General features: G+C 42.1%; 1 protein-coding gene and 1 non-coding gene across 3 annotated transcripts in view; one reads left to right on the top strand and one right to left on the bottom strand.

Moving 5' to 3' along the window:
• Nucleotides 1–26,798, top strand: part of LOC124776232 (chromosome transmission fidelity protein 18 homolog) — a 490,396-nt gene that overhangs the window by 399,520 nt on the left and 64,078 nt on the right. The gene's annotated exons all lie outside the window — the stretch shown is intronic.
• Trnai-uau lies at nt 26,285–26,358 on the bottom strand. The gene has a single exon. It is a non-coding gene; the product is annotated as a tRNA-Ile (tRNA).

Genomic DNA, 26,798 nt, shown 5'->3' with positions numbered 1-26,798 from the left:
ACAAATCAAGTATTTACAAGAAGAGATACATTGTTTTTTAATTCTTCTAGCTAGTGCCAGAGTTCGCATTTAGAACGTTTTGCATTTCCACTTTCACATATTGAAAGACCTTCGTAACATTAAACGGAAATATACATTGCTAGTTTCTTATTAAGGAGTGTTAAGAGTAGAATGCACAAAATCTCAGGAAAAATCTATTTAAATGATGAAATCGACCATTAAGGAATTTCTTTCATTCCTGATTGTTCAGAATGAAAATAGATATATTGTGGAAGAAGCTCAGGTTTGCTTTTTCGTCAGCCTTGTTATTGCTCAGTTCGGTACCCCACTTGGTTTACGGGAATGACACTATTCACCTTGCGAAGCTATTGATGCTCTTTGCTGTAATATGGCGGCAGGGAACTCAACGATGTTCTGAGCGCTTGCTTGCTGTCTTGTTCGAGAATACGTATTGTGCCTCTCAGTACGGAAGAGTGTAGAATTGTGCTCTACCAAAACTACTGTTCGATAGTTTTGGTACACTACGTAAATGACGTAGTATATCGTAGGATTACCGATAGTATTGGTAGAATTGGTATGGGAAGAAACAGAAATGGATATACAAGAGAGAAAATGGGGGCCTAAGACTCATCTTTGCTTTTTTGTTTGGTTGTTTTGCACACAGTTCGAACTGCACATCCATAAGGAACATTAATTGCATTTCATAAATAATAAAAATTAGTTATTCACTTAACTTTTATGTAACCACAGGATGGCGATTCTTAGGGAAAACCTGGAATTCACAGGGAATTACATTTTACCTGGAAAAACCAAGGAAGTCACAGGAAGTTTCAGAAATTTTTTTAAAAATCTCAGGGAATTCTCCATTTTTAATCTAGCATTGACACTGAATTTTATTGCTTTTTATAAATCAAAAACTTTAAAATACCTAATATCTCAAAGTGTGTTTAATTATATGAATATTATGCCATATAAATTATCGAGATTTAAAAACTGCTGTCGAACTACTCCCTACGGCAGGTATACACCTCAGCTGAGAGGATGGAAATGTCGTTATTGTGGTGCCCCCACGCCCTGGCCCCTGTGCACCATTAACTTATTAGGAGCTTCTTGACATCATCTGCCACCCTGAACCAAAGCAATTACTTTTGATGCACATACGGTTTACATGCACAAAAATAAAAATAATTAATTATTGTTATTTTTCACTGACTAGAAGTCTTGTTATTACAGATAAATGCGAAAACTGTTTGTGAATAACAGAAACATGCTTTATATAAGCTGGAAGAATTATTGTAGACATGTTTGACATTTTTGTTCTGCTGTTTTTATTCTACCTTTTTGTTTAGTAAATTGAGTTTCCTGGAGCTGTATGATAAGTATGTATTTCTTCTTTATATTTACTACAAAGTACCTCTGTTCCACATTATAAATCAAGAATTTTCGAATAAGCCGTGAATTAAACATTGACAGATTCAGTTTGCTATAAATACCGATTATTCTTAAGTAACAGACGGGGGGATAAGTATGAAGAAGATAAATGTTCCGTAGGTTATGCAGACCTTTTGTATCCCCATTCATCGTTTAAACGGTTCCCCTTTTCCGGTTTTTAGGGGATTCTATCTATCACATATGTAAAGAAACTGAACCTTATGAAGTAACGCCCGGTAGGTATGCAACATATCTACATACAGGCAACGCGGCTGCGACTTTAACTGACCAAAGCTACTAGAAAAGTTACTACTGTCTACTCTTACCTGTGGTAGTCTACGGTAGTTTTACAGCTCTAGAAGACTGTAATAGGATCATTCTCCTTTGTGGGATACGCGTAGAATAGGTCGGTTGAGCTGCTCTGCTCACAACACTGGTCCATCTACAGTTTTATGCCATGTCTTAGTACGCCATGTTAGCCTCAGTGGTAAAATATTGCCTGTGGTAGCTCCAGATGCAGTTACAGATTGTTCTCCAGTTTGCAAGAAATGCATTCTCCAAGCAATAAACAGTTTGCTCTCAGAACAGGTTTCTCTCATGAATACAAACTATGTACTAAACTCGCACGTGCTCTTCTCTTCTCTCTCTCTCTCTCTCTCTCTCTCTCTCTCTCTCTCTCTCTCTCTCTCTCTCTGTAGAGTGTAGAATTGTGCTCTACCAAAACTACTGTTCGATAGTTTTGGTACACTACGTAAATGACGTAGTATATCGTAGGATTACCGATAGTATTGGTAGAATTGGTATGGGAAGAAACAGAAATGGATATACAAGAGAGAAAATGGGGGCCTAAGACTCATCTTTGCTTTTTTGTTTGGTTGTTTTGCACACAGTTCGAACTGCACATCCATAAGTCAGTGGTAAATACCACTGACTTACGTAATCGTCTTTTTTTTTTATCACCAGTCTTAAGAATGGTTTGATGCGAGCTGCTACGACTTCCTCTCCTGTGCCGAACTCGTCATATCAGAGCAGCACTTAAAACCCAACGTACTCGACTATTTGCAGGATATACTCCAGTCTGTCTTGCCCTACTCCGTCTAGTACTGTGAAAATCTGATGCCGTAACACACCACGGTTCCCTCCTGTAGTCCAGTGCAATCCAAAGTTAGCTAGTAGCCCCTCCCCCCAATACTGCCGATTATCTTAACTTTAGAAAGAGAGAGACTTTTCTTTGAACGCTTTTATTATTAAATGACGAACAATAAATTATATTTAGCTTTTGCAGCGTTTTATTAAACCACGAACTAATGAATCAGTAACACAATTGGTACTGCTTATTTCTTACAACTTTTTTTTTTTACTGAATACTGAAGTAATTTTCGGTGCATTGCGGCTCATGCTTTCAGCTCCTTCTCAAAAGGAAACTGAATATCCGCATTGAGGGTAGACACTTCTTATAAAGTTGCTTTCTCTGCACCGCTCCTCATCCTACTGCTACGTGTTTCATCCACACCCTGCACCTCCATTTAAAAATCAACCAAGGTAAAATGCGTACATTTACTGTTTGTAAATCACTCGATTGCTGAACTCCTTATTTCTGAACTGACAGAAATAGACTCCACGCTAGCAGTGCTATGCGTCTGAACACCGCCATTAAAAATAAAAACAACAACAAATAATAATAATAATGTGTAGGTTCTACCTCGACGTAGCAGCCAATACATAATTCCTGTCAAGTTGAACTGCCAATTATTTCATTTATTATTGTGAACTGAATAGTGAAGCGATTTATGGTCTATTACAGGAATTTTCGTGAGATGTATAAGCGTATGCGACGTACGTAGTGTGTCTCACCTGCCATCCAGCATTTATTTGCAATTTCGTTTGTGCATTCTGTAGCTGAACTCAGCCCAATAAAATAATACTCGTAACGTTTTTCATGAGACGACCAGTGTCGACGGAAAGCGCGTTATTGCTTTCCATTAAAAACAAAATTATTTTTAAAGGGAAATTTCAGGTGCCCATTCGAGAAAGCTGTTCAAGGTTAGTCTATTACGATATTTGTTCTATCGATATGTATTCACAGGGACAGTAAAAGACGATGAATAGCCAGTACTGCAGTAGCGATACCACTGCCTAGCCCACCCTGACCGCTACCGCCAAGCATGTAGAGCTACTGAGTCGCTGCTGGATTGCTGCTCATTCTTCGTGTTTTCTTTTCCCCGTACATATAGATAAAATAAATATCGCAGTAGACTAATTTGGAACACGTGAGGCAATACTGACTCTACGACTTTTCTTCGAAGAAAGATTAAGGAAAGCAGACCTACGTTTCTAGCATTTGTAGACTTAGAGAAAGCTTTTGACAATGTTGACTGGAATACTCTCTTTCAAATTCTGAATGTGGCAGGGGTAAAATACAGGGAGCGAAAGGCTATTTACAATTTGTACAGAAACCAGATGGCATTTATAAGAGTCGATGGACATGAAAGGGAAGCAGTGGTTGGGAAGGGAGTGAGACGGGGTTTTAGCCTATCGCCGATGTTACTCAATCTGTATATTGAGCGAGCAGTAAAGGAAACAAAAGAAAAATTCGGAGTAGGTATTAAAATCCATGGAGAAGAAATAAAAACTTTGAGGTTCGCCGATGACATTTTTTTTCTGTCAAAGACAGCAAAGGACTTGGAAGAGCAGTTGAACGGAATCGACAGTGTCTTGAAAGAAAGATATAAGATGAACATCAACAAAAACCAATCGAGGATAATGGAATGTAGTCGAACTAAGTCGTGTGATGCTGAGAGAATTAGATTGGGAAATGAGACACTTAAAGTAGTAAAGGAGTTTTGCTATTTAGGGAGCAAAATAACTGATGATGGTCGAAGTAGAGAGGATATAAAATGTAGACTGGCAATGGTAAGGAAAGCGTTTCTAAAGAAGAGAGATTTGTTAACATCGAGTATTGATTTAAGTGTCAGGAAGTCGTTTCTGAAATTATTTGTATGGAGTGTAGCCATGTATGGAAGTGAAATGTGGACGATAAATAGTTTAGACAAGAAGAGAATAGATGCTTTCGAAATGTGGTGCTACAAAAGAATGCTGAAGATTGGATGGGTAGATCACATAACTAATGAGGAGGTATTGAATAGAATTGGGGAGAAGAGGAGTTTGTGGGTTAAGTTGACAAGAAGAAGGGACCGGTTGGTAGGAAATGTTCTGAGGCGTCAAGGGATCGCAAATTTAGCATTGGAGGGCAGTGTGGAGGGTAGGAATCGTAGAGGGAGACCAAGAGAGGAATACACTTAGCAGATTCAGAAGGATGTAGGTTGCAGTAGGTACTGGGAGATGAAGAAGCTTGCACAGGATAGAGTAGCATGAAGAGCTGCATCAAACCAGTCTCAGGACTGAAGACCACAACAACAACATCGAATGCGTACGTAAAATTCCGGCTCAAAAACAGTTTTGTTTGTAATGGTAATCAAACCGACGCTTTCTGTTGTCACTGAGCGATGGACGGAAGACGTGACGAGCAACATTTGTTTGGGGGTGTCTCCAGCTACATGCTCCAAACGTAAATTATAAATATCAGCCAAAACACCAGAGAAAATGTGCCTGGCGACTCTTACGAGTGACACCTGGTATATATCAATTTTACTCTAGTAAATACGTGGTACAAAGTATGTGTGTGGCGAGTGGACTACTGAAGGAAGACGGCGATCGTACATATGTTTCACAAGCTGTAACCTCCAGCACATTGTGTCGCGCGTTAACACTAGTATTTAAAAAAATTATGATTATTGGTAACTGTAACAGTAATAACTAACTTACGTAATCAGTATTATCGTCGTACAAAATAGTGAAACAGTAGTGATCTTTTTAAAATAATTTAATTGAGTGAGCAAAACACGATTTAACACTTTTGTTTTTACTCCTTAGAAAATTTAATTTTACCGCTCAGGGTGTAATTCAAAACATGGTTCAGATGGCTCTGAGCACTATGGGACTCAACTGCTGAGGTCATTAGTCCCCTAGAACTTAGAACTAGTTAAACCTAACTAACCTAAGGACATCACAAACATCCATGCCCGAGGCAGGATTCGAACCTGCGACCGTAGCGGTCTTGCGGTTCCAGACTGCAGCGCCTTTAACCGCACGGCCACTTCGGCCGGCTCAGGGTGTAATTGCTGTCAGGTTGGGAACCACAGCTCTAGTCATGTTTTACACATATTCCTATCCTGCCAGCAGTAGATCACACCTGCCCTGGCTGCGATCTAACTGTTTATTTAGTTTCACTGTTTTCATCTTTGTTTTTCTCGTCAGGTATCCTTTGCTATTGACTGCGTTCTTACTTGAGCAATTTTATCTCCGCCGCTGTGACAGAATAAATGAAAAGTGGGACAGACAGGCTTAATTTGGCTTCTCCTAGGGGGATGCCGAACTTATAAAATGTGAGCGCGCCTCCCTTTGCGTTTGCTAACGCATTGTCTTTATGAACAGTGAGTCTGAAAACTTAGTGACGTGGACTCCACTAATTCATAACATTATCAATTATTTTTGCACTTCCGTTATTAGAAGGACGCTGAAAGAGAGCGTGTCCAACAAAGCAACCAGAAGATTTCTTCTGACAGTCGCATGAATCTGATATGATATCCCCAATTCTGCGGGGAACCGCCTCATTTCTTATCTTATCAGTTCATTTGATTTTCAATATCCTTCCATAACACCGTATCTCGGACCCTTCGGTTCTCTTCTTTTCGTGAGTGCGTTTCCATTCGATGCTGTACTTCACACGTACATTTTCGTAATATATTTCTCGCATTGAGGCCCATGTTTGAGCTATTAGGCTTCGTTTAGCGAGGAATCGTCTCCTTGCCTGTGCTATCAATAACTCTTACGACGTCCTTTCCTCGTGCGCCGTGAGACATTTTACTTCCAAGGTAGCAGAATTTATTCACTTTGGCTACTCCGTGGCCCCAATTGTTCACATTAAGTTGTCGCTGATCTCATTTTTGCTACTGATTCCTTCGTCCTTCTTTGGCTTACTCTGCAGTTAGTGCTCGTTGGAGCGATACTTCCCTCAGTTGGTCCAATATTATTATCTCACTTTCATAGAGATTAGAAATGTCACCACCGAATCTTGCCACTGGTATGCCTTCATGTTGCATTTTAATCACTCTTCAGATAATTTCTTTTACTTCCGTCATTGCTTCTTCAGTGTACATACTGAACAGGAAAAAGACTACATACCTGTCTTATGACCTTTTTAATTCCAGTAACGCTGGCTGTCTTGGTTTTATGTAGTTATTGTTCCCCTTTTCTTGGAAGTATAGTACATTACCTCACTTTGCCTGTAGCTTGACCTATTTTAATGAGAATATCAAATATATATTACGCCATTTTACTTTGTAGAACGCTGTTTCTACGTCAACACATGCTATGAAAATTTAAACTATGATTTTTCTGAAATTTTGCCTCCATTACCATGCATAACGACAGAAATGCTTTTTGTGTATAACACAATTCTGTTAGAGATATATGTATTTTGAAACAGATTTTTATGTTATCTTGCAGAGAGTGTAACTTGCATAAAATTTTGTGAGAAAACGTGGACCGTGAAGATACGTTAAAAAATTGCAACTGTATTGTTAGAAGATTTTCGTTTTCACAGCTTACTAATAATTCGTAACTATCCTCACGTCACGGAGCATATCGTTTAAAAACTGTTGTCCGATATTTGCGAATGATCAGTGTAGAGGGTTTTAGTACATCTGTAATTTATATTAACGTACAACTATTGAACTAAGATGGTTTTCTACTATCAGATAGTGTGTTACGTCGAACTGAGAGGGGACAAAAATTAGCGTGTTGTAGTATTTCCGTCTGTCACGACCAGACAACAAAACTTAACCGACGAGAGAAAAATGGTGAGTGTGTGAATATAGACCAGTCAACAAAACTCAATTGACGAGAGAAAAATGGTGAGCGGATGAATATAGACCCTTACATTACAAGGTTTTTTATTACAAAGGTCATTTTTTCCATGTAAGCGTCGGCCAAAGCTGCTTGTATTAATTTCCTTATATTTATTTCAATTTTTTTGACGGAGTTGTTTCTGGAATTAACGCCCATAAATTCCGTCTTGAAAGCAAAATACAAAGAAAAAAAATTGTAACGCTGCACCACATGCATTCGAAGTGTTACGAATTCTCAAGTACAGTTGGCGTGACTGCACGATAACGTAACAAACTGTAGAGACGAAAACAGCCTTCGTTCAGATTTATGCTGCACAAAGTCGACTCCACAAACCACTTTGAGGTTGGTTTTTGAACTATTTTCCACACTCATTTCTTCGCTTGTTGGTGCTGGGGGTTGCACTTTAGCGAACCAACCAAGCAAATGCACTTTTCAAAACACATTTCGTTCAACTTTAGTTGCTCCGATCAACATTGAAAAATAGAAAACATGAAATTCGTGAACATGATGAGAGGCGATGTTTTATAAATAAACCAAGGCTTCTAGATGTCATCAGAAAACAATAAGCGATTTGGTAACTTTATTCCCTCTTTCTCCACTTCGAGAAACATTAATTTGTCATTTTAGGTTGGTTCAAAAATGGCTCTGAGCACTATGGGACTTAACATCTGAGGTCATCAGTCCCCTAGAATTTAGAACTACTTTACCTAACCAACCTAAGGACATCACATACATCCATGCCCGAGGCAGGATTCGAACCTGCTACCGTAGCGGTCGCGCGGTTCCAGACTGAAGCGCCTAGAACTGCTCGGCCACAACGGCCAGCTTTTGGTTGGTTATTTTTGTCGACGACCAGTAAGGTACCCTTAGTTGTTGTGACTTGTTTATATTTCCAATTTACAGTATCAATTATTGAAATACGAATAAATATTTTGTGAATATTTTCTTGCTATATTCCATAACTCGTTAGAAACCCTGGATTTAATCATATCACGATATAATTTCAGGTCGTTGTATCAAAAAGATGGCATCCATATCTCTGCATATAGTGCTGAAATAATGATTACCGTTTAAATCTTAAAATTAATCCACTTATAAAGTCCTAAATGGATTACAATCAGTCGTTTGAGGTGCAGTACGTTTTGTATAATTCCCGACTTTTAAGTTGTGGTATGACTTACGGACATGCGAAAATGGAGTCAACTTCTCGGTACCGAGTACTTTCATGTCAGTACCGCTACTTACACACTCTGTACTTTTCAGTTAAGTATTATAATAATATAAGTATTATTACCTCATATCAGTATTTTAAAGCAGGCATCGTATACATCCCAGTAATGATTTACTACATTTTTATTGTTAAGTCAAATTTTTTGCTCCATATCTCGGTTCAGACACATTCAACAATTGAAAGTACGAGCGCCAGTAGGCCAACAACTGTGAGAGCCATGTGCACATGTGCAACAGAGCGAGTGTACACGAATGCATTTGCGAATCTTCGTAGCGTTGACAACGCTTCGTTCACAGTTCGTTCATTTGGAATCCCTTGTTTTCACGATTCGATTTCTTTGTTTCTTTTTGTGTAGTCGTTTAGATCAGTTTAAGTGCAAGAATTCCTGACTTAGCAGACAGAATGACGCTTACCGAAATTGAAACGCAGCAGTATTTTCGTCCTATATGAATATATCTCCGTCTTGATAGCATATTACTACACAATGACCTGTTTCGGCTTCAGAGATGTATTCTGACAAACATAATTTGTACACACAGTTACATAAGTGAGCAAGTAACAAATGTGATCTCAACTTTATTTCTTCAATTGATAGTATTTTGATAAACGATAACAATGAAACGAGGTGCATAATCAGTTTCAAAAATTTTGAGTTTGTGAAATGCCAGTACGTCACACTTGAAAAAACATTTTAAACACCATCACTCTGCAACGCAAAGGTGAAATTATTTGCTTAACCAGGGAATAAGGGAGTGAATAGTGCTTCACACATTTTTTTTATAAATATATGACATGGATGGAAGAAGGACGTAAATCAGAAATTGGAGTTTTGAGATAACAGAGCTTCAAGAATTACCGTCGTAGAATATTGCCTTAATAAATCACACCGTACCAATGTGATCTGTCATGATAAGCTTGATTCGCTGGGAAGAATGTAATACAGAACGAAAGTAAAAACGTTGCTTGATTCAACGCTTATTTGAGTCCACACTCTAAGAAAAAAAAAAGCACCCGGAAGGAATTATCCGAATGGGGTGGAAATCGGTAGACGTGATGTACATGTACAGGCAAACAAATAATTACAATTTCAGCAAAATCGGATGATTTATTCAAGAAAGAGAGATTCACAAATTGAGGAAGTCAATAACGCATTGGTCCACCTCTGACTCTTATACCAGCAGTTATTAGGGATGGCATTGATTGACAGAGTTGGTGGATGTCATCCTGAGGGATATCGTGCCAAATTCTGTGCAGATGGCGCGTTATATCGTCAAAATCCAGAGCTGGCTGGAGGACCCTGCCCATAATGCTCCAAACTTTCTCAGTTTTGGAGAGATCAGGTGACCTTGATGGCCAGGGGAGGGCTTGGCAAGCAGGAAGACTTGCAGTAGAAACTCGCATCGTATGCAGGTTGGCATTATCTTGCTGAAATGCAAGCCCAGGATGGCCTCTCCATGAAGGGCAGTAAAATGGGGCGTAAAATATCGTCGACGTACCGCTGTGCTGTAAGGGTGCCATGTATGACACTCAAAGAGGTCCAAGCAACGAAAAGAAACATCACCCCAGATTGTCACCCCTGATTGTCGAGCCGTATGGTGGGTGACATTCAGGGTGGTATCCCGCTGCTTTCTGGGGCGTCTCGAGACACGTCTTCGGCCCGGCTTCTCATTGACCGGAGTAGAACGTCTTCATGGATGAGTCACGCTTCCCAACTGACGCCGAGGGCCAGCGAAGATGATTGTGGAGCCGCACCGAACATTGGTAGCGTACCACCAACCTGATGGTCGCCCGCCATAATGGCCGAGAACTCGGAGTGGTGGCCTGAGGTGCTATTTCTTTTCATAGCAAGACCGCTTTGGTTCTCATCCACAGCACAGAGGTACTCCTACGATATTCTACGGCGCGTTTTATTGCCCTTCACGGGAAGCCAAGGTGGACTTACGTGCAGAAAGATAATGCCCACCCGTACATGGCGAGAATTTCTACTGCTTGTCTTCGTGCTTGCCACACCCTATCTTGGCCAACAAGATGACCGGATCTCTCCCCAATTGAGAACGTTTGGAGCATTATGGGCAAGGCCCACCAATCGTCTCGGGATTTTGACGATCGACCGCGCCCAATGGACAGAATTTGGCACGATATACCTTAGGAGGACATCTAACAACTCCTATCAATCAATCCCAAGCCGAATAACTGCTTGCATAGGGACCAGAGGAGGACCAACGCGTTACTGAGTTTCTCAATTTGTGAAGCTCGTTCTCTTGAATAAATAAATCATTCAAATTTTTCAGAAAGTGTATTGATTTGTTTTGCCTGTAGATATACCTCTACCAATTACGGTTGCATTCGGATAATTATTTCGTTTTGCCCCGGCTTTTTTACAAAAATTAGTCATTTTTGTTTTATTTTCATATTGACCTACTTATGTTTAGTAACCTTTTGAGATGCTGTTATTTATTTGTTTTCTATTTTTCTAGTATGCTTTTGTCTTCACCCCGTCTTTGTCGTTTCCTTTCTTCTGTCCATGTTGTTCCGATTTCTTATTTCTTCTACCTTGAAAGCGTTGTAATTTTAGTATCTTTTTTTTTGTTAAAATGTTTCTTTTTCTTATTTCACGTTCTCTGGTGACGTTTGTTACTAGTTCTTCTCTTATTTCTGTAATCCATGCTACTGTCGATGTATTTTTCGAGAAATACTGGAATATTTATTTTGTTAGCTTCAATTCATTCATTCGGTAGATGTCTCCAAAGGAAACTAACCTTCCATTTGCCATTACTTTTTATATTTGCTCAATATATTTGTAGATCTCCGCATTACTCATTTTCCAATCCACTGTAGTTTATTGTACTCATTATTTTTCTAATAATCCGTCTTTCTAGTTCGTCTGTTCTATCCAACTTACAGTTCATCGTTATCATTGACATGGATGTAAACGTCCTGGTATTACGAGTGTTTTGTAGTGTTTTAGTTTTATTAATCTGGATACGTTTTTCTTACTGTAGATTTTTTTGTCAAGGCATACGCTCTTTTCCATTTTACCACCTCTTACATCTGTTGCAAATTTTTCTAGTCCATTTCCTGTATCATTTCTTCAATATATTTGAATATACTATCTCGCTCTATTTTGTCACCTTGTGTTTATTTTGATGTTTCTTGTATTTTTTTGTGTTGAAGTTATTTTTTCTACTGAAATTTTGAGACCAGTCCTATGTACTATTTTTTCTATCTTTTTTTGTGTAACTACTATTCTCCGATATTTTGATATTATCGCGAAATCGTCTGCAAAAGGAAAGTAGTTTACCTTGTTCCATTTGCTTTCCTTCTCCTGAACTACTGGTTGAATTTTGTGTTTTTCTCTTTTTTAACTCCAGATTCCAGATCCTTACATTTTCTTTAAAAAGCACAGTTAAGCAATAAAGGTGATGAGCCGTCCCCATGTCTAACATCAGTTTATATTTAAAATTGCTGAGGTACTTCTGGCACACATTTGACATATATTTTATTTGCAACACTTTCACGAATTACATTCCTTAATTTTGCCTTAAGACCAAATTCTCTCTAATGATGTTATGTGTTGTTTCTCTGTCGAATCAAATGCATTTTTCTGAAATAAATCGTAGTATTATAGATTTGCTGATTAATATACTTTGGCGAATTTTGATTTTAAGTAAAAAATATTATTGATTTTACATTTTAAAAATGTCTTAATTATAAGCCAATGGCCTTGGCGCAATGATAACACCGGTTCCCGTCAGATCACCGAAGTTAAGCACTGTCGGGCTTGGCTAGCACGTGAATGGGTCAGCGTCCAGGTCTGCCGAGTGCTGTTGGCAACTGGGGTGCACTGATCCCATGTGAGGCCAGTTGAGGATCGACTTGATTGAGAAGTAGCTACAACGGTCACTAAAACTAACAACGGCCGGGATAGCAGTGTGCTGACCATATGCCTCTCCGTATCCGCATCCTGTGATACCTGACGGCTGAGGATGACACGGCGGCCGGTCGGTACTGTTAGGCCTTCGGACGTTGCCTTTTTTTTTTTTTTTTTTTTTCTTAATTTAGATATGAAAAACACAGATGGAGAAACTGGAACCGACAGAGGCAATTTTTTTTTTTAAATTAAATATACCTATTGGTACGTCGAGGTATCGACCCTTTCCTTTCGAGACTTTTCTGTTGGTATAGTTTGCTATCGACAAATTTATATCGACGCGTTTCTATCGATATTTTCATGAGTACGAAACTTGTGTTACGAATCGGTACTACTTACGAGTAAAGTATCGATGCTGTTCCTTCGACAGCCTGAGTCTAAGTAGGAGACATTGTCACACTCATCGATTTAATTGTATCAGAAATGGCGATTTTAGAATATCGCCCTCTCTCGGATAAATTTCTGCAGACGGTTACGAGGCGGTGCTTAGCGAGGCTGCGCCCTCTCCAGTTTTGTTTTCTCGCCGCCCCCCGCAGCTCCCGAGCGCTCCTCCGCTACTACTTTGCGGCCGGCGGCGTAACCTAAACAACATTACTCGCGGGCGGATTGCGCTAAATAACGCACGATCGCGCGACTTGCTCTGCGGCGGGCGGAAAGTAATTATCGCTCTGGCGGGCTGGTGCGGGCCGGCGCAGCCCGCGCGGCACGCGCGGTCTCCGGGCGCGGCGCCGCTGCGACGCGTACCGTACCGTATTACCGCCGGCACTTTCCGCATAATGCATCAAAAGCGGCGCCGGGGCGGGGGTATTTACGGCTGCGGCTAAAGAGGTAAGTGTAATGGTGTTAATTTAGCACGCAAGACGGCGCCCCTCCCCCTCCTCCCCTTTCCTCCTTCCCGGCGGCGCTCGCCTCCAGCTAATGTATTTCATCTTACCCCAGGGAGGAGCAGCAGCAGCAGCCGCCGCCGCCACCGCTGCCGCCGAGCGCCCTAATGGCTGCGTTTTAATTAGCCTAATGGACTCTAAAATCTCGGCGGTTTACACAAACGGAATTTGAACAATGCCGCGGCGCGGCGCTATCTGCTCCGGCGTGCGGTGCGGCTGCCGTGTCCCAGCGCAGCTCCTGCTGCTAATAATTAACTGCGCTTCTTATAGATAGGTGGAGCGAGGCGCCGCGCCGTGCTGTGCTACCAGGCTGCTGCTGCACAGCGGCTGCGCTGTCGCCTCCTGCCTGACTGCCTCACCGTGCACGCGATCCCCCTCCCTCCCCCAAACAAGTCCATATAAAAACAAAGGACGGGCTAAAGTCTAAATCGGGCCCAACGCCAAGCCACGGCGATGTACTTCTATCGCTCATACGTTGGCAACACGTCAGTTTCTTGTAGCCAGCGCGATGATACTTTCACATGCCTACCTCTACGTCTACATCTACGTGATTACTGTGCTATTCACAATAAAGTGCCTGGCAGAGGGTTCAATGAACAACCTTTATGCTGTCTCTCTAGCGTTCCACTCTCGAACGGCAAGCGGGAAAAACGAGCACTTAATTTTTTCTGTGCGAGCCCTGATTTCTCTTACTTTATCGTGATGATCATTTCTCCCTATGTAGGTGGGTGCCAACAGAATGTTCTCGCAATCGGGGGAGAAAACTGGTGATTGAAATTACATGAGAAGATCCCGTCGCAACGAATATCACCTTTGTTTTGATGATTGCCACTCCAATTCACGTATCATGTCTGTGACACTATCTCCCCTATTTCGCGATAATACTAAACGAGCTGCCCTTCTTTGTACTTTTTCGATGTTATCCGTCAGTCTCACCTGATGCGGATCCCACACCGCACAGCAATACTCCAGAATAGGGCGGACAAGCGTAATGTAAGCAGTCTCTTTAGTATACCTGTTGCACCTTCTAAGTGTTCTGCCAAGGAATCGCAGTCTTTCGTTTGCTCTACCCACAACATTATCTATGTGATCGTTCCAATTTAGGTTATTTGTAATTGTAATCCCTAAGTATTTAGTTGAATTTACAGCCCTCAGATTTGTGTGACATTTCGCGTAATCAAAATTTAGCTGATTTTTTTCAGTACTCATCTGAATAACTTCACACTTTTCTTTATTCAGTGTCAATTGTCACTTTTCGCACCATACAGATATCTTATCTAAATCATTTTGCAAGCCGTTTTGATCATCTGATGACTTTACAAGACGGTAAATGCCGACTATTACGACTGTCCGCACTTGTTACGAATTTATCACCTTAATTATAGAGTTACGCGAAGTTACCAGAAATTTCCGGAAATAGACATTTTACAATCTGATGTTTCAAAAAAATCGAGAAATTTCTCTAATCATATAGTCTAATAGTAAAATATGTTATAGATTGTAATGATTTCCTTCCTAAGTACGCAGTAAATCTGTCTACGAATAATTTCGTCACCACAGCTTACTAAAGGCGCGTTTACACTGCGTTCGAAACAGGTTCTCCAACATTGATCGCGGCTAGTACTGGACTGCATGTGTTCGCAACATGTAATCAACATCTTGGCTGTGTCGGAATCACGTATTACGCTTTGTCGGAAATATACCCCTTGGCGTGTAAGTTCCTGCAACAATCGTCGGTAGGGTCCAGGCCGAATGAGGGAGCGCTGTGGTCTGAGCAATATTTTCGTGGCATTCCTTGGGTGATCTCGTCATTCTGGAAGGCACAATGCATCAACACAAGTATGCATGTATCCTTGGGGACCATCTCTAGCCCTAAGTGTGGTTAATTTTTTTCCTTCCCCCATACAATGGCATACACCAGCTGCACAATTAAATGTGTCACACAGCTCACTGTGTGCAAGCGTGATTCGAAGAACACGAGGATAAGTTTACCGTACTCCCCTGGCCACCAAACGTCTCAGATTCAAACCCAGTAGAGGATGTGTGCGACTACCTCGATCGGGCTTTCGCGCCATGGAAAAACCTAACGCAGACGGCCGTACCACAGGAGTTGCCATGGCTCCACAATCCTCTCGGTATCTTTCAGATCCTCACTGACACTCTTCCTTCTCGTTTGCACTGCAAAAGGTGGTTATTCAGTATTTTGGCAGGTGGTCGTATTAATGTTACTGGACCGTTTACTTACCTTTGGTATCTTAGGATTGTGTGCATGTCTGACGGTGTATTTCAAGTCTCATAGATCATACAAACCAGCTTGTATAGTTGTTCGGTTGCCGCTTCCTCCAGTGATAAGTTGCTTACAAGTGCCAGATAATGGAACATTAATGTGACTGTGTGTGAGTAGCACCCCTTGCACGCATGGAAGTCTATATGTCATGGTTTCGTGTCTTTGTGTGTGTAAGGGGACGGGCGTGTGGGCGTGGGAGAAAGAGGGGGGAGGGGAGGTAGCTGTGTTTGGGCCGTAAAACGTAAGCGCAGCCCCGAGCAGGAGTGGCCGATGCTGCGGCTTGGTGTGGTGTGTGTTGTCGGGTTTGCAGACGGCAGGCAGCAGCCAGCGGAAATGCGGCGCTGGCCGGCGTAACGGGCGCTGATAAAGTGGGGGCGGCAAAGTGGCTGTGTCTTCTCGCAAGAAAGCGATGGCCATTTCCTTCCTGCGCGCGCCGCGCCGTACCTCGCGATAGCTCTTGCGGGGGCGGGGCGGCGCGAAGGGGCAGACCTGCCCGCCCTCCTGCCCGTACAGTCGCGTCCCGCCTCTCTAGACCTCCTCTCGCTGTGGCTCCAGTTGGTACGGTCAGTGAAAGTTCGGTTGCGGATTGTGGATAAAAGGGCGTCTGTTTCAGTTTCTTTCCTGTTAAACAAGCTGACTCAACTCGCACAGTAGTAAAAACACCGGTGCTGGGTTCAAATTCCAGCCGTGCGTTACAGAGTTAGGTATACCGTGATTTTCCTAAACGACGATGATTAATCAGACGGTACCGAGCCTAAGGCGTCATCAATTAACTCTTTAAGGTGCTCCGGAAAGGTAGGAAAACAATGCAGAATTCATTCATATAAAAAGTACCTTTTCTTACAAATTATTGGAATACAAATTTGAAAAAAAAACCTATGACGTGTAGGCTACACATTTCTAACCACTTTAACAGGCGTATTTCTGAAGTATTTATTAGTTTTAGGATAATAATTATTTTTCTAAAACGTGGATATAAAAAGTAAAAAAATCATCTACCCCTTTCTGTATATGTGAGGCTCTAACTTCTTTGGGATTTATAAAATAAGAAAAACCCTTTGTTAAAAAATGCACAATACTCCAGTAAGTATACACTGTAATTTTGAACAAATTCTGGCAACTAGAAACTGAGAAAAAGTACAGTTTATTTTTTTTTAAAAAAAAAGGATACAACTTACGGGAAGCAGCCATTAAAGTTGTCAATGAATCCCAGCTCCACACATGATGGGCGCTCCGCGACCTCTTCCATCTCGCAATATCATTTTTCCTGCTCGTCTACCCTGTCTCGCTATTATTTCAATGTTTTTAACAGTTCTTTCTCATACCATAAGCCTTTTTTTTATTTTCACACTTGTTTCACTGTGAAACGACCAACAGTTTGTAGCAGCCTTTTCAGGTTTTCACATAGTGCAACATTTCCTTCATTGAACGTTGTCGCCGCGTGGTTTGAGGCGCCATGTCACGAATTGCGCGGTCCCTGCCGCCGGAGGTTCGAGTCCTCCTTCGAGCATGGGTGTGTGTGGAGTTATTAGCTTAAGTTACTTTAGTAGAGTGTAAATATAGCGATCGATGACCTCAGCAGTTTGGTCCCTAAGGAATTCACAAACATTTGAATGTTGTCACTGCATCAAAGACACCGATATGCAATGTACTGATTGCCACAACACTATCCTTGGCAGTTGTAGCCCAGATTATGCTCTTGATGGACTTGTTAGGATTGTGGGCGTGGCCACGAAGACATTTCCTCAATCGACGTGCACCTGACACACCTTTGAAAGTTTCTTTCTGAACGTCCGCTATGGCAAAAGGAATAGTTGGTTTGTGAATAAATTTCTTACCATTTTGCTGTGCTGTGTTGTATTTGCACAAGGCGTGTGATGCAAACGGCCCATACAGATTTTCTCATATCTTCTACGCTACTAACAGTTCGCCTGATGGTCATACCGTAATAATTTTGAATTATTTCTCCGACAGATCATGTTAGTCTGTTCTTACCATCTAATCCTCTGCCATATCCAATTTCTTTCCATGGTATGGAATTTTTAGTCGTCGCAGCCTCGTATCCATTCGCTTTTGCATATGACCTATGTACTTCTGCTTAGCGATAGTTACATTTTCTCTATATTGCATCTTTTTCTCAACTGCTTTGAAAGTTTTTCAATCCCCATCTTCTAAATAATTGCCGTCTGTGACGTGGCATTCAAACAATCAAATTTCATTCTGAAAACTGTCAAATGTTTGTGGTCACGCTCGCACAATATTTTGTTTAAATGAATGAATAAACCAGAAATAACGCAATAATATATATGTCTTACATATATCGTTGGAAAAGCGAAAATCAATTGATTATATCGAATAAAAGAATGAAAAATTTCAAGTTTCAACCTGTCCGGAGCCCCTTAATCAGTTAAATCAGTGAAACGGTTATGCCAGTCCGTGGCCTGCTCGTTCTCAGTGGTTTCGACAGACATATCCATCCGCAGCATTATGTGGCTTGTATCTAATGAGAATGAGGTGTTTGAGGCCGACAGGTGTTTTAATTGCTGTCAGCTAATGCTTCCACCACTAGACAGAAACCCTCGTCAGTGAAAATAATGTATTGTCGGTCGGTTATATCGTTTTTCATTGTATATAGCGGTAACGAGACAAAGTATGACTGTCTTTATCCTGAAATGAAATCCTCAAATTGTTTTAAAGCTTGCTGATGATTTTCTCAGAAACCTTTATTGTTATGGATGGGTCCGCCTTTTTGCAGGTACGCAATTATTTTCTACAAGCCTGCGAACTGAATTCAGAAGACCTTGACATTTGGTGCACTAGCCCAGGTGAACATAAGTTAAAATTTAAGAAATTGCAAAGGCGCGAGATTAAGGATACGGAACCTAGATAAGTTTACAGAACTAGAGATTGTTTAGTGTTTCAGGGGGAGCATTAGACAATATTTGACAAACAGGGAAAGGAATACAGTAGCAGACGATTGGGTAGCTTTGACAGATGAAACAGCGAAGGCAGCAGATGATGAAATAGGTAAAAAGACAATACCTAGTACACATTCTTCAATAACTTACGAAAGCAGAAAATATAAAAATGTAGAAAATGATGTAGGCGAAAGGAAATACAGATGCCTAGAACCAGAAATTGGCAGAAAGTGCAAAATCTAAGGAGGAATGGCTAGACTACATATGCAAGGGTGTAGGAACATGTTGGGGAAAATAGGTACCGCCTATAGTAAGATTAAAGATACCTTCGAGAAAAGAGAAGCAACTAATATATACAAGGTGAGTGAGGAGGAGAGGTACATGCTTTGAGGGGTGATAGTACTAGTGATTCTGAACAAAAACCTTCATATCGACGTATGCCCTATTTCGAATGATTTCCAAGACAGAACACATTTAATATCACTTTTGTACGTTTTTCTTGAATAACACGATAACCGCACCCTCCAGCGAAAACGTGTCTGAGTACAAAATTAACTATATTAAATTTCCTACAAAAAGGATCGTATTCGTTTTTTTCTCTAGAACTAATGGTTTGTGCGAAGAGCGCACGAGAGTGTTAAAAAAACTCGCTCGACACACATGCTCTGTAGCTTACGTAGTTTTTGTAGGCCAATTTGAGGTAGCATAACGAGGTAGCAAGTTGAGACGAACAATTTGATATGGGCCACTTGTCTATCAAGTCGGGAAACTACCTCAAATTGGCCTACAAAAACTACGTAAGCTACAGCGCATGCGCGTCCAGCGAGTTTTTCAACATTCTCGCGCTCTCTTCGCACAAACCATTAGTTCTAGAGGGGAAAAAATACGACCTTTTTTGCAGGAAATTTAATATAGTTTAATTTTGTACTGCGACACGTTTTCGCTGGAGGATGCGGTTTTCGACTTATTCAAGAAAAACGTACAAAAGTGATATTAAATGTGTTCTATCACGGAAACCATTCGGAATAGGGCAAGGTCCACGAGAAGTTTTTTGTTCAGAATCACTAATACTATCACCCCTCAAAGCATGTACCTTTCCTCTTGACTCATCCTGTACACACGCAGTGCAACTGACATGAACTCGAAGACGATATTATAGAAAGGAAGGAGGAAGTAGATGGAGATGGGAGACATGATACTGCGAGAATAATTTGGCTGATGAGATACTAAAAGTAGTAGATGAGTTTTGCTATTTGGGTAGCAAAATAATTGATTATGGCCGAAGAAGAGAGAACATAAAATGCAGACAGGCAAGAGCAAGAAAAGTATTTCTGAAAACAGAATTTTGTTAACATCGAAGTTAAATTTAAGGGCTACGAAGTCTTCCCTGAAGGTACTTTTCTGGAGCGTAGCTTTGTACGGAAATGAAACACGAGCAATAAGCAATTCAGATAAGTAGAAAATAAAAACTTTTGAAATCTGGTGCTGTAAAAGAATGCTTAAGACTGCTTGTGTAGACCGTGAAACTAACTGAGGAGGTACTGAGTTGAATTGGGGAGACAAAAAATTTGTGGCACAACTTGACTACAAGAAGGGATCAAGGAACTGCCAGTTTTTTATTAAAGGGAAGTGTTGGTTAAAGCTGTTGTGGGAGACCAAGGTATGATTACAGTAAGCAGTTTCAGACGGGTATACTTTGGGGTTCATGCAGATGCTATTGACACACCAGGTAGAAATGCTAAACGGCTCAGCCATTATCGCAGGTTAGGCACATGACAAGTAACAAATGAACACCTTTTCAAACCTGTACATGTCTTTTGAGCCCTACTATTCAGTATGTCGTGTGGCCACCAAGCGCTGCAATTAGAGCTGCCACAAGTCGTGGCATTGAATCAATAAGGCTCTGAATACTTTCCTGAGGGATTTCCCTCCACAGAGTTTGTATCAGAGCCCACAAATTCGTGACATCAGTTACTGGAAAACCGTGACGCACCAAGTGCCTACCAACCATGTCCCAGACGTGTTCGATGGGCGACATGTCTGGCGAACGACGCTCTTTGAAGAAGGCCTGTACATTCGTCGCAATATGTGGCCAAGCATTGTCCTGTTGAAATGTGGCCTGTGGAGATGCCTGAAGCAGGGGGAGTACCTCAGGCTCCACAACCTAGTTAGGTACCGGTTGCTGCTCAAAGTGCTCGCAGTATGTACGAGACGAGATCGGTTGTTGTAACCAATGGCGCCCCAAACCATCACACCTGGTGTTTGTCCGCTGTGCCGCTCCACAATGCAGCCCTCCAGGTTGCCCTCACCACTGTACCGCCGGACACGTATGCGGCCATCACTGTAGGACACGTTTAAGCGGGACTCATCCGAAAAGATTACATGTTGCCACTCAGCACCCCAGTGACGGTATTCACGCGCCCATTGCAGTCGCAGGAGCTTGTGGTTCCTGGACAGTGGAAGCCGACTTAATGGCATGCGTGCAACCAGTCCAACCTGCAGCAGACGGCGACGAACCGTCGATGCAGACAAGTTCACACCTGTTGCAGTGCTCCAGCGACGACCTAACACTGTGGATGACGCTGTACGGTCCGTAATAGCCATGCGGACAAGATGTCGGTCATCCCGTACTGTGGTCATGTTCCGTGGTCCAGTTCCCGCTCGTCGCTGCGTACGACCTTCCTCTATCCATTGCTTCAACACACGCATCACTGTCGTTGCAGCATTCCCTGTGCGAGCCGATAGGTCACGGTATGACAACCCCGTTTCCCGGAGACCGGTCATTCTGCCCTGTTCGAACTCGCTCACATTCCGATATGGCTCCCTTTGACGTCGACGAGGCTTACTGGCATTCACTGTATTGTTTACACCTTGTATGACAGCTCACGTATTGCTCGCACACTCGTCGCCACTTCCACCAAGTGTGGCACTATTCGGGTAATAACTTTGCACTTTTCACGAACGGCAGTGTATTTCCTAGACCACTTCCAAGGCATCTAGTTTGTTCTCAGATAAAGCAGATTCGCCTTCTGCTACAGTCAGAGCAACGGGCCAGAGCGACATGCAGTATTAGCTGTTTGCGTACTGGACACTGATTACTATGCCACGCCAGTGACATCCCTTATGTCGTACTAAAACACGCTCTCTATACCGAATTGAACATACGTTGTATCCGCACGTTCACTAGCCGATCTAAAGGATCTGGACACTGCTAGTGGACATCATTGCAGATGTGTCCACACTTCTCCTTTATGACGACTCGAACTCTAATGGGGACACTTTCAGTGATGTGTGTGAATGTCTGTGGAGGAATGGCATCCCACTGTCAAGAGCCGAAATCCGAGAGGGTAGTGATGTTGGCTGCTAGGATCTGGAGCGAAGTCGACGTTCAAGCGCATCCCGAAGTTGTTACAGTGGGTTCAGGTCGTGACTCTGAGCATGTCAGTCAATTTCAGGAATGTTATTGTCCACAAACCGTGTCCTCACCGCTGCTGCTTTGTAACATACAGCATTGCCATCCTGATACAATCAATCATCGTCTCCGAATTGCGCGCATTACACAGTGGTGTTAAATGTGTTCATTACTTCTGCATTTACTGTTGTCGTAAGGGCAGTATGAGGGCCACACCGTAACCAGGGATAACAACCCCGTACCGTAACAACACATTCACCGCACTTCACTGTTGGTACCACACATAACGGCAGGTAACGTTCGCTAGACATTCGCCAAAGCCAAATTCTTCCATCAAATTTTCACAGCGTATGGCGTGATTCATTACTGGAGGTCACTAGTTTGAAGTCATCCAGTGTCCACCACCTCTAGCCTCACTTAGCACCGACTACAGAAACGAGGAATTGCTCATCATTTTTTCTAAAACAGTCCTGGTCTTACTTCCAAATCTTTCACGGGCCGGCAGGTGTGGCCGAGCGGTTCTAGGCGCTTCAGTCTGATACAGCGTGACCGCTACGTCGCAGGTTCGAATCCTGCCTCGGGCATGGATGTGTGTGATGTCCTTAGGTTAGTTAGGTTGAATTAGTTCAAGTTCTAGAGGACTGATGACCTCAGAAGTTAAGTCCCACAGTGCTCAGAGCCATTTTTGTCTTTCGCGAACCCAACAAAGCTGGATTAATTAAGAGAATTTTTACTTATTTCAACAAGTTCGAAATGCGTCGATGAAAACCAGAATACGTTCTACTATAACTGACTAAGATAACCAAACGCGGTACTTTACCTTCACTGATTATAATGCACTAGTAGTAAATGTGGTGTCACCGCCAGACACCACACTTGCTAGGTGGTAGCCTTTAAATCGGCCGCGGTCCATTAGTATACGCCGGACCCGCGTGTCGCCACTGTCAGTGATTGCAGACCGAGCGCCGCCACACGGCAGGTCTAGAGAGACTTACTAGCACTCGCCCCAGTTGTACAGCCGACTTAGCCAGAGATGGATCACTGACAACTACGCTCTCATTTGCCGAGACGATAGTTAGCATAGCCTTCAGCTACGTCATTTGCTACGACCTAGCAATATTCATTTGATCTTTATATTAATGCCTGTACAGCCAAGAGAGATGTACACCTATTGTGGATTAAAGTTAAGTATTATATCAACTACGTACTTTATTTGCTACTATTAATTCCCTTAACTGTTCCAGATCTCGCGCCAGCCTGCGTGAGCTTAAGCACGTGCCTTTCGGCTTCCCCTCATTGTGACTTGGTACCGTTGCAAAAACTGAGTACACTGATTACCAAAGAGGTCCCATTTGAATTGTCCTAACTAAAATTATCTCAAAGTTTCATGACCCCTTTAGTCAGATTCTGCTTAACGGAGGTTACTTCAGTGCTAAGGGAACAAATCTGTAGAATCTGCTTGTGGCTAACTTTGCTTTTACTTGACTTGTGATGGGCAAACTAACATTCTCGCATGCACTCTTACAAAATAACATATGCCAATATTTTTACATACAAGGTGTCCCAGGAGGAATTTCTGCATTCAGGCTTATGGTAGGAACGATCATTCGAAGCAGAAAAGTCCAGGAAATATGGGCTCTAAAACGCGTACCTCAAAGAGCTATGAGCAGTTGTTTCAGTTAGCGAAGATGAATAAGTCCTCATAGTTCTTAACGCATGCACTTTAATTCATATGTTTAATGGACATTTATTTCTTTGTTTGGTCCATACTACCAACTGTCAGAATACGGAAAGCAAAAAACTTGAAGCAGAAGAGTTTTCTTTCACAGCATTTAAGATAGAAAATGCTTATAACTCTAAAGACGTGCATTTTAGAATCCATGTTTACTAGACTTTTTTGCTTCGAATGATCGTTCCTGTCATGTACGTGAACAGAGACTACTACTCCTACATGCAGTCTATACGAGAATGTCTGTTCCCTAACATTTGAGGATTTAATGAAACAAATTGATTACACATGTATCATTCAAAGTATCGCTGGTCAATACTTTCACCCATCTTTCGGGCAGTGTACGAACCCGCGTCGAAAAAATTGTTCATCTTTTGAAGCGATCCACGAATCAATCCAATTTGTGACTTCTTCATGAGATCGGAAGCGTTGGTCAGCCAGGCCATGCACCATCGATCTAAACAGGTGATATTCAGAGGGAGGAACGTCTGGAGAATACGGCGGGTGGGGTAGGACTTCCCATTCTAACGTTTCCAAGTGCGTTCTGACCTCTTTTGCAACGTGGGGCAAAGCGTTGTCGTGCTGCATAATCACTTTATCGTGCCTCTCGCTGTATTGCGGCCGTTTGTCTTTTAATGCTCTGCTCAAATGCATTAATTGCGTTCGATAACGAGCACCTGTGATTGTTTCACTTGGTCTTAACCCCTCATAGTACACGACGCCCAGCTGGTCCCACCAAATGCAGAGAATGATCTTGGAGCCGTGAATATTCGGTTTGGCCGTCAGCGTGGAAGCATCGCAGGGATATCCCCATGATTTTTTGCGTTTAGGGTTATCGTAATGAACCCATTTTTCGTCCCCTTCACAATGCGATGCAGAAATCCCTTTCCTTTTTGCCTCTGAAGCAACTGTTCACAAACACACAAATGCCGTTCAACGTCTCTTGGTTTCAGCTTACAAGGGACCCAATTTCATTCTTTCTGAATCATGCCCATAGCCTTGAGACCTTTTGAAATGGCTTGCTGTGTCACTCCCATTTATCGTGCCAATTCTTCTTGAGTTTGGCGCGAGTCTTCACTCAGCAATGTCTCCACTTCTGCATCTTCGAAAACATCCTCTCTTCCACCATATGCCGGTCTACGACATTAAAATCACCGTTCTTGAAGCGTTGAAACCACTCATGACACTTTCTTTCACTAATAGCGTCCTTACCATATGTACTTGAGAGCATTGTATGAGACTCAGCCGCTTCTTTCTTCATACTGAAACAAAACAGTAACACCTCCCGCAAATGACGAGAATTAGGCTCGTAAACTGACATTTTCAATCAAGAAGAACTTTATGATGCAGACACAAATCGACCAATGTTTGAATGAGGTTATGTTGATCGATGTCAAAGCTAACTGCCTGACGTCTGCGGTCTGTTTCTTTCGACCGCTACATACCGTTGTCGCCACCCATCGGCAAATGGCGGAAGCAAAATGGTACACCTTACACGTAAAAGGTCATCTTTCGCTATCGAAGACATCTATGTGGATAAGACGAATGATTACGTCATTTATATGATGAACTAAGAACGGGTAAATCATTAAGAATTAGCAGTGCAAACTGACCGACCGGAACTTCGTAATAGATTCTGACTGAACTATGTAGTAAACATTGATGGATGCAGTACGTGTTGTGCATAAAAACACAAAGCTTGACATGAACTGAGTGATCATAGTATCTGGAGACACTTCTATCAATAACTGATAAAAGCATTTCAGCATAAAATTTGAGGCTGAAAATAAGATGGAAAGTGAACGTTTGTTATAAGTTACGTCGTATTACACATCCAGTCTTCCTGTTGCTACCCAAAAATCAATTTGGTACTTTCTCTACTAAACAGAAAAATGTTCCCAAATTAATGCTACCGTAATGAGACCGTTATTCATTGGGTGAAATTTTATTTTAAACATGATATTTAATGTTCACACTGTTCCTGTTATGCGGTACGATGGCAAATTGTAGCTGTGAGAGAGTTTTACACTGATTATGAAACGATCTGCATTTCTTATGACTTTATAAACGTCTGCATAAAAGTTAGTTTACATGTTGTTTCTAGACATGAAACGAAGTTGATCGCTGTGTAGATTCCTGGAAGATTCATCTGTCTCCTCTGGCGTCTTTCTCGCCGAGTTGGATGCTCTGTGATGCCGGTGTGCTGCATCCTTCCTGGCGATTGCTGGACCACAGTAAGAAGGCGGTTACTGTCTTGTCATAGGAAAAGTAATTCATAGAAGGCTAATAAAATTTTCGCTGCTGCTCCCGCGCGTCGTCTCGTGGCTGAACCCATGCTGCAAATTATGTGAATGCTTCGTGTAACTTCTTTCAGAATCCGCTGCTGTGATACATATTATGTAATTTCAAAGTGGAGGGGGAGAAAGAGAGGAACTCGTGAAGTAAGCTCCATCGGGACTGTACGCGGAGTCAGCGGCGCCGAGTGAAAATGTGTGCCAGACCGGAAATCGAACCCGGGACCTCCTGCTTATAAGGCAGTTGCGTTAACCACTGCGCAACCCAGACACAGTGTTTATCGTAATTGCGCGGACTATTTTGGTACGGAAGAACAGACTACACGCATTCACGTAATTGTGTCGCCTCGATGGGCAATGAATCCACCACCTTCACTGCGAATGCACAATCATGTTCAGCCTCGTGAAGGGATCTCAAAGTAGAGGTAAAATGAAAGAACAGGTCATTGTACCACTCAGAGAAATCATGGTGCTTTTGCATTCTCTTGGTAGCCGGCCGCTGGTGGCCGAACGGTTGTAGGCGCTTCAGTCTGGAACCGCGCGACCGCTACGGTCGCAGGTTCGAATCCTGCCTCGGGCATGGATATGTGTGATGTCCTTTGGTTAGATAAGTTTACGTTGCTCTAAGTTCTAGGGGACTGATGACCTCAAATGTTAAGTCCCATAGTGCTCAGAGCCATTTAAACCATTTTCTTGATGTATTCTTGAGCT

This window comes from Schistocerca piceifrons, chromosome 2 (assembly GCF_021461385.2).
Source record: "Schistocerca piceifrons isolate TAMUIC-IGC-003096 chromosome 2, iqSchPice1.1, whole genome shotgun sequence".
NCBI lineage: Eukaryota > Metazoa > Arthropoda > Insecta > Orthoptera > Acrididae > Schistocerca > Schistocerca piceifrons.
This window is presented reverse-complemented; position numbering and strand designations above follow the sequence as displayed.